The sequence below is a fragment of the Podarcis gaigeae genome (assembly GCF_964106915.1).
Source record: "Podarcis gaigeae genome assembly, chromosome: 18".
In the NCBI taxonomy this organism is placed as follows: Eukaryota; Metazoa; Chordata; class Lepidosauria; order Squamata; family Lacertidae; genus Podarcis; species Podarcis gaigeae.
Window position 1 is genome coordinate 5556543 of NC_139696.1, and position 12190 is coordinate 5568732.

At 49.8% G+C, this 12190-nt stretch overlaps 1 protein-coding gene across 1 annotated transcript in view; it reads right to left on the reverse strand.

The window, feature by feature from the left end:
• The window catches only part of CERS4 (ceramide synthase 4), a 107163-nt gene extending 96004 nt beyond the window's left edge, over positions 1–11159 (reverse strand). The window contains exon 1 of the mRNA XM_083720622.1: positions 11054–11159. The gene's annotated coding sequence lies outside the window, so the exon portion shown is untranslated. The remainder of the gene's footprint in view (positions 1–11053) is intronic.
• Between the last annotated feature and the right edge of the window lie 1031 nt (positions 11160–12190).

Here is a 12190-nt window from a genome sequence, read left to right on the forward strand (position 1 = left end):
TCCCAATTCATTATAAATTATTTCCCAATACTCTTTTACCCTTTTAAAAGTCCATGACATGTGAAAGAACATTCCTTCTGCGTCTTTGCATCTCCAGCGCTTATCTCATTCAGTCTTATGCATTTTGCAAGCCTAAAGGTAAAGGTAAAGGGACCCCTGACCATTAAGTCCAATTGTGACCGACTCTGGGGTTGCGGCGCTCATCTCGCTTTATTCGCCGAGGGAGCTGGTGTACAGCTTCCGGGTCATGTGGCCAGCAGGACTAAGCTGCTTCTGGCGAACCAGAGCAGCGCACGGAAACACCGTTTACCTTCCCACCAGAGTGGTACATATTTATCTACTTGCACTTGACGTGCTTTCAAACTGCTAGGTTGACAGGAGTTGGGACCAAACAATGGGAGCTCACCCCGTCATTGCGGGGATTTGAACCGCCAACCTTCTGATCGGCAAGCCCTAGGCTCTGTGGTTTAACCCACGGCGCCACCCACATCCCCCCTTTGCAAGCCTACTCGGAGTTAAATTCCATCTGTGAATCATTTTCAAGTAGTTCCCCTTCAAAGAATAACATGCTGTGAACTTCAAGTCAATTTTTTCAGAGTTTTCCCCAGAGGTTTAAATCTATATTGTGACCTATATCTATTGCCCAGTGTGTCACAGAGCTCAGACCAACAGCTTTGCTATGCTTTTATTAAGAATGGTTGCAGGTCGTTTCTTTTCAGGCAAGCCAAGCTAAAAGATGTCAGACTTCCTGCAAAGAGCTTCAATTTCCGATTACAGTAATCTCTTCCAGCTATAATTAACCTTCTGAGTCAAGGCCCTCAGCTCTGATTCATACCAATATCCCACCCAGCCCTCTGGGCCTTTCAAGATCTGTCCACTGAAGCGGCTGTCTCCCTTTGCCCAACGCTAGGGCCAGAACTCACTGCAGATGCTGACACAGCAGTCACAAAATTAAAAGATGCCTGCTTCTTGGGAGAAAAGCAATGACAGACCTAGACAGCATCTTAAAAAGCAGAGATATCACCTTGCCAACAAAGGTCCGTATAGTCAAAGCTCTGGTTTTCCCAGTAGTGATGTATGGAAGTGAGAGCTGGACCATAAAGAAGGCTGATCGCCAAAGAATGGATGCTTTTGAATTCTGGTGCTGGAGGAGACTCTTGAGAGTCCCATGGACGGCAAGAAGATCAAACCTCTCCATTCTGAAGGAAATCAGCCCTGAGTGCTCACTGGAAGGACAGATCCTGAAGCTGAGGCTCCAAGACTTTGGCCACCTCATGAGAAGAGAAGACTCCCTGGAAAAGACCCTGATGTTGGGAATGATGGAGGGCACAAGGAGAAGGGGACGACAGAGGACGAGATGGTGGGACAGTGTTCTCAAAGAAACCAACATGAGTTTGACCAAACTGCGGGAGGCAGTGGAAGACAGGAGTGCCTGGCGTGCTCTGGTCCAGGGGGTTGCGAAGAGTTGGACATGACTAAACGACTGAACAACAACAAGGGCCGGAACTGTTCGTCTTTTGGCTCTCCAAAGCTGCAGGGTTTTTGCCACCAAAGCAAGTGGATCCCATGGGGCAGAGGTTGACTCCCCTGGCATTGGTCGCTGGCTACCGAAGGCTTCTTGGCTCCCATGCACACACACACCCCCCCCCGCCAACGTCTCCCTCTCTCATTTCCGGAGAGACACAGAATGCAAACCCATCTGTGTTGCTTCTACAGGAAGTCGTGAGCCTGAAGCTCTCTCATGATGCAAGTTATTTATAGCCCCTTATCGCAGTCCTGGCTTATTGGCAAGGCCTTTAAAAACAAGGATTGTACCCTGCGTGGCCGGGTGCCCATGGTGCATGGGACGAGCGCACCTCACGTTGGCATTGACGGTGCACTGGGTGCCCCCCCCAGCAGCTTGCCATTGCAAAACTCAGACGCCCATGCCAAGGGACGGATCCCTGTGCAAACTTTGCTCGGCCACGTCAGGCCACATTCCCAAAAACGCCGTTCCTCTGCAGCGGCAGGTTGCAGACACCTCTTCCGCCATTGCTTGTCCTCCACGCACTGAACAGACAAGGCAGGTTTGCTTTTTTCCACCAAAGCAGCAACAAGGACTTTGCTCTCCATATGAACCTACCCAGACCCTGAGATCATCTTCCGAGGCCTTTCTTCATGTGCCTCCTCCTTGAGAGGTCCGGAGGGTGGCAACGCAAGAACAGGGCCTTTTCTGCAGTGGCGCCCCGTTTCTGGTATGCTCTTCCCAGGGAGGTTTGCCTGGTGCCTTCATTATACACCTTATGGGCCAGGCAAAAACATTCCTCTTTAACCAGGCCTTTGGTCGATTCACACCTCATACTGCTTTTAAACATGTGTGTGTGGGGGGGGTGTTATTGGGTCAGTCTTGTTCTCGTTTTCATTATTTCGTGTTTTTATCTTGTGATTTTATGCTGAGACCTGTGGATATAGGGTGGCATAAAGGTAAAGGGACCCCTGACCATTAGGTCCAGTTGTGGCTGACTCTGGGGTTGCAGCGCTCATCTTGCTTTATTGGCCGAGGGAGCCGGCGTACAGCTTCCGGGTCATGTGGCCAGCATGACTAAGCCACTTCTGGCGAACCAGAGCAGCGCACGGAAATGCCATAGGGTGGCATACAAATTTCTTATTTTATCTGAAAGCTGCCTTGAGTCCCTGTCAGGGGAAAGAATGTGGATAAATAAATATATCATCAACAGCATAGAATTGCTGTACCTCCAAGCAACCCCCTGCAATGAAGGAATTGTAGGAATATTATAGGAGTTTCATTATTCAGATGGGACGCGGGTGGCGCAGTGGTCTAAACCACAGAGCTTAAGTCTTGCTGATCAGAAGGTCGGCGGTTCGAATCCCTGCGACGGGGTGAGCTCACGTTGCTCAGTCCCGGCTCCTGCCAACCTAGCAGTTCAAAAGTGTGGGTGAACATATCAGACCTCACAGCAATTCTTCAAACAGCTCTTCTTTATTCAGATGCCAGAACAGAACTAACTGAGGAGCTCAGTCAGCCTGCTTATATAGAGCTCCAGAACAATTGTAACTGTTGCAACTTTCTAAAACTATCCAATCACAGAACATCACTTTTTGATCCTTCATTTGCATACAAACTATCCAATCACAGAACGTCACTTTCGATGCTTCATTTGCATAACTATCTACAATATCCCCCTGCTGGCCCAGGGTGAGAACATCAGTACATAACAGAAAGCATGTCAAAGTGCAAGTAGATAAATAGGTACCACTCTGGCGGGAAGGTAAACGGCATTTCCGTGCGCTGCTCTGGTTCGCCAGAAGCGGCTTAGTCCTGCTGACCACATGACCCGGAAGCTGTACGCTGGCTCCTTCGGCCAATAAAGTGAGATGAGTGCCGCAACCCCAGAGTCAGCCACGACTGGACTTAACGGTCAGGGGTCCCTTTACCTTATTATCATTATTCATTGAGCTCTACACAAACTGGCATCCGCTCTCCGGAGTTTCAGGCAGCTGCTGGGCTGCTGGCAGGAACCGAACCCAGGACTCTCTGCATGCCTGTCTCAGCTTACAAGCGTACAGAGGCCAGGATCCCTGTCTTATCAGCAACTGCTTTGTGAATGGCCAATGCTGATAACATAAAATCATTGCCCGGTTTCATTTTCTGCACGACAGTTGCCTCTGACCTCGTTTGTTCCCCTCTTAACCATATCCCAGACATGCGCATTGATTCAGAAAGACAAACAGACGGACAGAGACTCAATAAATAATGCCTTTGCAACTGGTCAGCAAAAAAATAAACGTTTACCACAGGACTTCCTGTTGCTTCTTATTTATTTATTCCATTAAGACACCACTTCCTCTGCCCCCGCTGGCAACCCTGTATGGGGAAGGTTTTTTTTAAAAAAATATTTTATTCTGTTTATATATACAGTGGTACCTCGGGTTAAGTACTTAATTCGTTCCGGAGGTCTGTTCTTAACCTGAAACTGTTCTTAACCTGAAGCACCACTTTAGTTAATGGGGCCTCCTGCTGCCACTGCGCTGCCGGAGCACGATTTCTGTTCTCATCCTGAAGCAAAGTTCTTAACCTGAGGTAATATTTCTGGGTTAGCGGCGTCTGTAACCTGAAGCATATGTAACCTGAAGCGTATGTAACCCGAGGTACCACTGTATGTTCAAAGGCGCCCAGAGCGGCTGGTGCAACCCAAACCAGTCAGATGGACAGGGTATTAAAAAAAATATTATTATTACTATTATGATGATGGAATAAGACGTCCCTAGCTTCATCGGAGAAATGTCGGAGGGTATGAGAACCTCCTTTGCTCCTAAATGCAGGTGTCAGCAACCTTTTTCAGCCATGGGCCAGGCCACCGTCCCTCAGACCATGTGGTGGACATGACTATATTTTGGGGAAAGAAATTAACGAATTCCTAGGCCCCACAAATAACCCAGAGATGCATTTTTAAATAAAAGCACACATTCTACTCATGTAAAAACACCAGGCAGGCCCCACAAATAACCCAGAGATGCATTTTAAATCAAAGGACACATTTGACTCATGTAAAAACACGCTGATTCCTGGAACTGAGAAGGTGATTGGGATGCATCCAGCCCCTGGGCTTTAGGCTGCCTAAAGGTAAAGGGACCCCTGACCATTAGGTCCAGTCGTGGCCGACTCTGGGGTTCGGCGCTCATCTCGCTTTATTGGCCGAGGGAGCCGGCGTACAGCTTCCGGGTCATGTGGCCAGCAGGACTAAGCCGCTTCTGGCGAACCAGAGCAGCGCACGGAAACGCCGTTTGCCTTCCCACTGGAGCGGTACCTATTTATCTACTTGCACTTTGACGTGCTTTCGAACTGCTAGGTTGGCAGGAGCAGGGAGCGAGCAACGGGAGCTCACCCTGTCGCGGGGATTCGAACCACCGACCTTCTGATCGGCAAGTCCTAGGCTCTGTGGTTTGACCCACAGCGCCACCCACGTCCCATTTAGGTTGCCTACCCCTGCCTAAACGGGTTTCTGCATCAGTCTGGGTTGTAACCGTCACCCTTTGGAGAGAAAAAAAGCAACCACTACCAGTTTAGAACTGTTCGCTGGGGCATTTAATCTCAGCAACGATCTGGTTATAAAGTCACTGCGATCTGAGCCCAGCAAAGCACGTGTTTTTCACAGGGAGGGTTCCAAGTTCAATCCATTTCCATTTCTGCTTAAAAGGAACCTGCAGGAGCGGCCGGGAAAGCTGCTTCTCTGCTTGAGTCCCTGGAGCGTCAAACTGGGCTTCGAGGCAGCTTCCTAGGTCCCTATGAAACCCTCCACCCAGAACAATGAGGACTGGAATCTTGATTTGTTTTTAGCTTGGTGGTAGACGACAAGCTTTGCAGGTTCCAGGTTCAGTCCCCAGAATCTCCTGGAACAACTGGCTTAGACCCCCTCCTCTTTAAATATCTTATTTTTCCTTCTTTAAATAATTTCAGGGGGATGGGTTCATGTTGTTGTTGAGTCGTTCAGTCGTGTCTGCCTCTTCGTGACCCCCTGGACCAGAGCACACCAGGCCCTCCTGTCTTCCACTGCCTCCTGCAGTTTGGTCAAACTCATGCTGACAGCTTCGAGAACACTGTCCAACCATCTCGTCCTCTGTCGTCCCCTTCTCCTTCTGCCCTCCATCTTTCCCAACATCAGGGTCTTTTCCAGGGAGTCTTCTCTTCTCCTGAGGTGGCCAAAGTCTTGGAGCCTCAGCTTCAGGATCTGTCCTTCCAGTGAGCACTCAGGGCTGATTTCCTTCAGAATGGAGAGCTTTGATCTTCTTGCAGTCCATGGGACTCTCAAGAGTCTCCTCCAGCACCATAATTCAAAAGCATCCATTCTTTGGCGATCAGCCTTCTTGATGGTCCAGCTCTCACTTCCATACATCGCTACTGGGAAAACCATAGCTTTAACTATACGGATCTTTGTTGGCAAGGTGCGTTTTGTACGTTATCCAATTTTAACCACACTCATTGCAAAATGGCTCAAAATTTAAATAAACATAGAAAGGTGGACAATTTCTCATTACAAGTCTTCAGACAACCCCGCTAGTGGTGTTAATTGCTTGCAACAACCTTTCTAATATTGTGTAAATTTGCTCCAGTCCTTTTGGAATACTTGATCTTGCTGGTTCCGGATTTTCCCCGTCAGCTCTGCCAGTTCTGCAAAGTCCATCATCCTCATCTGCCCCTCTTCTTTTGCTGTTATTTTTTGCTGTTTCCATTTTTGGGCCAAGAGAATTCTTGCCGCGGGAAAACCATAGCTTTTACTAGGGGTTCATAGTTGTCAACATTTCCATTTTTTTAAAGGGAAATTCCCTTATTCCAAATAGGAAAAGTTCATAGCTATGGGGGGGGGGGGGTTACAAGAAATTTTCTGCACCGGGTACCACCTGACTTTGCTACACCGCTGCCCGGAAGGCTGTTGCAGGCTAGGGCATTCAACACAGCTCTGGACAGACACCCCCCCCCCAAAAAAAATATGATTCATTTATTTACACATGCAACAACAGCAGCAGACAGGGGCGCCGACTTATAAAAAATATTGGGGGGGCCCATACCGGGGTCCTCGCCACAAGATCCTGGCTGCGGGGCGCAATTCGGGAGGGCTCGGCTGGCCGGGCCCAGGCCCGCGGGGCTCCTCCGCGCTCCCCTCCCCCGGCCGGGCGGTGTCTGCAAAGGCTGCGGGTTCCACTGCACCTCCGTCTCTCTTTCCACTGGTAGCGAGAGCCGGAACCGGGCACCAAATAAGGAGAGCGGGGCGGGCCTGGATCCTGGCCTTGTTTGGCAGCCCAGCCAAACCCGCGGCGGCGGCGAGGCGATGCCCGCGCGGGGGGGGGCGCCCACCCCTCGGCCCCCGCCCGGCGCTGCCGCCCCAGCACCTGCCCGCTCCTCCCAAGGGGCCTCCTCTCCCTCCCGCCTCTTCGCAGCAGTAATATAATTTTCTTAAATTATTGGGGGAGCCTCGGGCCCCCTCAGGCCCCATGGAGTCGGCGCCTATGGCAGCAGAATCTTATATGCACAGAACTGGAAAGAAGAGGATATACACCAACAGTAGAAGAATGGATTTTAAAGCAAATGGACTGTGAGGAACTGGCGGAATGAACAGCAAAAGTAAGAGAACGACACGATGGGCTCCGCACGGAAGAACAGAAGCCCTTTTTGGAATATCTGAAAAAAATATCGTAATCAGATGAGACAGCAAGCAGGGTCTGAAATATTGATAATATATGAAACAGAAGAATATTTCTTAGGTACCTCAAGAACCAACTCTCTCCAAATTGGAGGAGGGATGGTGCCTAACAGATTGAGGCTGAATCCTGACAAGACAGAAAGACTGTTTTGGGGGGACAGCAGGCGGGCGGGTGTGGAGGACTCCCTGGTCTTGAATGGGGTAACTGTGTCCCTGAAGGACCAGGTGTGCAGCCTGGGAGTCATTTTGGACTCCCAGCTGTCCATGGAGGCGCAGGTCAGTTCTGTGTCCAGGGCAGCTGTTTACCTGTTCCATCTGGTACACAGGATGAGACCCTCCCTGCCAGCAGACTGTCTTGCCAGAGTGGTGCATGCTCTAGTTATCTCCGGCTTGGACTACTGCAATGCGCTCTATGTGGGGCTACTTTTGAAGTTGACCCAGAAACTACAACTAATCCAGAATGCGGCAGCTAGACTGGGGACTGGGAGCGGCCGCTGAGACCACATAACACTGGTCTTGAAAGACCCCCATTGGCTCCCAGTACATTTCCGAGCACAATTCAAAGTGTTGGTGCTGACCTTGAAAGCCCTAAATGGCCTTGGTCCTGTATATCTGAAGGAGCATCTCCACCTCCATCATTCTGCCCGGACACTGAGGTCCAGCGCCAAGGGCCTTCTGGCATTTCCCTCCCTGTGAGAAGTGAGGTTACAGAGAACCAGGCAGAGGGCCTTCTCGGTGGTGGCACTCTCCCACCAGATGTCAAAGATGTGTCTTGTGTTTTTTATAGGGCAAATTTAATAAATAATAGTAAAATGGGATTGAGAAAGGCAAGGAGGGAAAGGTGGAAGAGAAATGTATAACGAAGTTAGACTATGGAATATATACCGCATGCAAATGTTTTCAAGCTCAATAAACAAAAAAAATGACTACAAAAAACAACGACCCGACACTGCGCCGGAGCAACCTACAGTCCGCATAAGGTTGCTCCCTCTTGCCTCTCAGATATCTCACATCTAGAAACCCAGGCGAGGCAGACGGCAGCATTTGTGCTCGCATGCATTTCAAAACTGCTCCCGCAGCATCGGCCAAAGACCCAAAGACGCGTGACATAATAAGGCCATTGTTCTATCTCAGAGAGGCAGCAGAGAAACAGGGGATTCTCCCGGGAAACGGGGGCAGTCGAAACAGTTCGGAATCTTGGAATGTTTTCCAACTCTCCAGCCACACTTGTTACGAAACGTCAAGCCTGCCTTTTGGCATGAAAAAGGATAGGGTTCAATTTTTTTTAATTTTTAAACCTAGACAGCATCTTAAAAAGCAGAGACATCACCTTGCCGACAAAGATCCGTATAGTTAAAGCTCTGGTTTTCCCAGTAGTGATGTATGGAAGTGAGAGCTGGACCATAAAGAAGGCTGATCGCCGAAGAATGGATGCTTTTGAATTCTGGTGCTGGAGGAGACTCTTGAGAGTCCCATGGACTGCAAGAAGATCAAACCTCTCCATTCGGAAGGAAATCAGCCCTGAGTGCTCACTGGAAGGACAGATCCTGAAGCTGAGGCTCCAATACTTTGGCCACCTCATGAGAAGAGAAGACTCCCTGGAAAAGACCCTGATGCTGGGAAAGATGGAGGGCACAAGGAGAAGGGGACGATGGAGGACGAGATGGTGGGACAATGTTCTTGAAGCTACCAGCATGAGTTTGACCAAACCGCGGGAGGCAGTGGAAGACAGGAGGGCCTGGCGTGCTCTGGTTCATGGGGTCACAAAGAGGCGGACACGACTAAACAACTAAACAACAACAACAACTAGGGTTGCTGCCGGGTCAGAAACCCGTGTACATAAAAAATGGTAAAGGTAAAGGACCCCTGTATGGTTAAGTCCAGTCAAAGGCGACTCTGGGGTTGTGGCGCTCATCTCACTTTCAGGCTGAGGGAGCCGGCGTTTGTCCGCAGACAGCTTTCTGGGTCATGTGGCCAGCGGGACTAAACCGCTTCTGGCGCAACGGGACACCATGACGGAAACCAGAGCGCACTGAAACACTGTTTACCTTCCTGCCGCAGTGGTACCTATTTATCTACTTGTGCTGGCGTGCTTTCAAACTGCTAGGTTGGCAGGAGCTGGGACAGAGCAACGGGAGCTCAAGCCGTCATTGCGGGGATTCGAACTGCCGACCTTCAAATTGGCAAGCCCAAAAGGCTCAGTACTTTAGACCACAGCGCCACCACTTTAATCTAGGTCTTGGTTGCCACAACGGAACATCTATTCCCCCTCAGGGTCCCTGCCAACGTTGCAGTTCTACTATTCTATGATCTCAGCTGCATTGCTTGAATGCAGCTTGCTCTTAGAACAATTTGCTTGTCCCAGAATCCAATAAAGAGAAGCACACACATTGGAAATGCAAATTAACTATGGACCAAGACAGATTTTTTTTTCAACTGTGGTCACCAACTCTGGCCGCCAACACAAATCTCCACATAGTTGCAATTGGACCCGCCACCAGTTGCAAAACACGCCTGGTACCTGGGGAATTTTGAACACTACTAGGGATGTGAAAGGGATGTGGGTGGGGCTGTGGGTTAAACCACAGAGCCTAGGACTTGCCGATCAGAAGGTCGGTGGTTCGAATCCCCGCGACAGGCTGAGCTCCCGTTGCTCGGTCCCTGCTCTTGCCAACCTAGCAGTTCAAAAGCACGTCAAAGTGCAAGTAGATAAATAGGTACTGCTCCGGCGGGAAGGTAAACAGCGCTTCCGTGCGCTGCTCTGGTTCGCCAGAAGCGGCTTAGTCATGCTGGCCACATGAAGTGGAAGCTGGATGCCGGCTCCCTCAGCCAATAAAGCGAGATGAGCGCCGCAACCCCAGAGTCGGCCACGACTGGACCTAATGGTCAGGGGTCCCTTTACCTTTACCTTAGGGATGTGAAAGTACTCATTTCCACCCATTCCTCTCGGAATCTGCTGTGTACAGCAATGTTTCCGTTCTGCTGCAGTTTGGCTTCTGCAGAAACACCAAAATTATTCTGGGTTGCCGTTTGCCGTGGCCAAATTTACCAATGCAATTCTTTACATGATCGTCGCAGCATTCATTTGAACGACGGCAGCAGGGGGTGACATAATCAATATCACACCGGATGAAAATATTGATCCCAAACTTCTGATGGTGGGGAGGGTATGACGACAGAGAACACCAATTATATTGTCCAAATCTCTCCATTCACACACCCATTATTCCCTCCCTTCCCCCTTCTGCCTCAGTATCCCTCCCGCAACCACCTTTGGAAAGAAACAGGTCGAGATTTGATCGAATCACTCCATAGATCACACATCAAAAGCGCAAGCAGAATCCATTTCGACTCCACCATCAGAAAGCCTAAGCACGTCTAAGATGCCACATCAACGCCTATGCAGAATGAAACATTTTGCTGCTGCCGCAGCTCAGCTCTACAAATCAAAAGGGAGCAGGGCAGGCAAGCATGGAAGCGAACCTGCATCCTTAAAAAACAGACTCTCCACCGCAGTTGTCTAAAAGGGATCCCAGATCCCTTTCCACGAGCTCTGGAAGACTTCGCCGCGAAGGAAACTCCCAAGTCAGATGCACTTATAATGGAAAGCTCGCTCCAATATTTCATAGAAAAGGAAAGTGCTCCAAGGGTCATCCAAACCACCCCTCTTAGTAAGCACCCTCTAAGGCTCCTCAGCTTTTACACTCCTATTCCTGACAGGCACTCAACAGGCCTGCGCTTTTGCAAAACAGCACCGGTTGGATTTCTGCCTGTCACACCCTCTGTCTCAGGGTGCGGGGCAGGAAGAGGCGAGGTGGGCAGACCTGGGCATATCGGGGCAGTTTCCCCCTTACCTTCTCCAGCTGCAGCCGAGGCGAGAGCTCTTCACCCGGTCGACCCGTTCGGAGAAATTACCCAAAGTGAAGTGTTGGCCGGCCTTGGACTCTGCGGACCAAAGTTTATTAGCTGATGGCTGTCGGGAGACGAATGCCAGAGAGTTAGCAGATCAATGTCTGAAGCCACGGGAGGGAGGGGGAGCCCAGCTGGCTGGCAGGAACAAAAGGCAGATGATAACCAGACACCTTTCCCCCAGAGCAAGATCTTCTACGTGGAATTTGTTGTTGATGTTTAGTCAAACTCATGCTGGTAGCTTTGAGAACACTGTCCCACCATCTCGTCCTCTGTCGTCCCCTTCTCCTTGTGCCCTCCATCTTTCCCAACATCAGGGTCTTTTCCAGGGAGTCTTCTCTTCTCATGAGGTGGCCAAAGTATTCCGTGGAATAAAGGGCAGTAATTTCCTGCGGAGGTTAGCCAAAAAAACTGGAAATTGCAAGAAATACCAACAATGGAAGAATGGCAGATGAAGATATTGGACTTTTTGGAGCTGGCCGACCTGACTGGAAGAATCCGCGGCCAGGAAGAAGAGGAGATACAAGAGGATTGCAAGAAATTTAAAGAATATTTAGCTAAATATTGTGATATAAGAGAAATAGACAATTCTTGGAAGTAATAAATAGGCTTAGGGGTAGAATAAGAATGTTGTTGTTTAGTCGTTTAGTCGTGTCCGACTCTTCGTGACCCCATGGACCAGAGCACACCAGGCACTCCTGTCTTCCACTGCCTCCCGCAGTTTGGTCAAACTCATGCTGGTAGCTTCAAGAACACTGTCCCACCATCTCGTCCTCTGCCGTCCCCTTCTCCTTGTGTCCTCCATCTTTCCCAACATCAGGGTCTTTTCCAGGGAGTCTTCTCTTCTCACGAGGTGGCCAAAGTCTTGGAGCCTCAGTTTCAGGATCTGTCCTTCCAGTGAGCACTCAGGGCTGATTTCCTTCAGAATGGAGAGGTTTGATCTTCTTGTAGTCCATGGGACTCTCAAGAGTCTCCTCCAGCACCAGAATTCAAAAGCATCAATTCTTCGGCCTTCTTTATGGTCCAGCTCTCACTTCCATACATCACTACTGGGAAAACCAGAGCTTGAACAATACGGACCT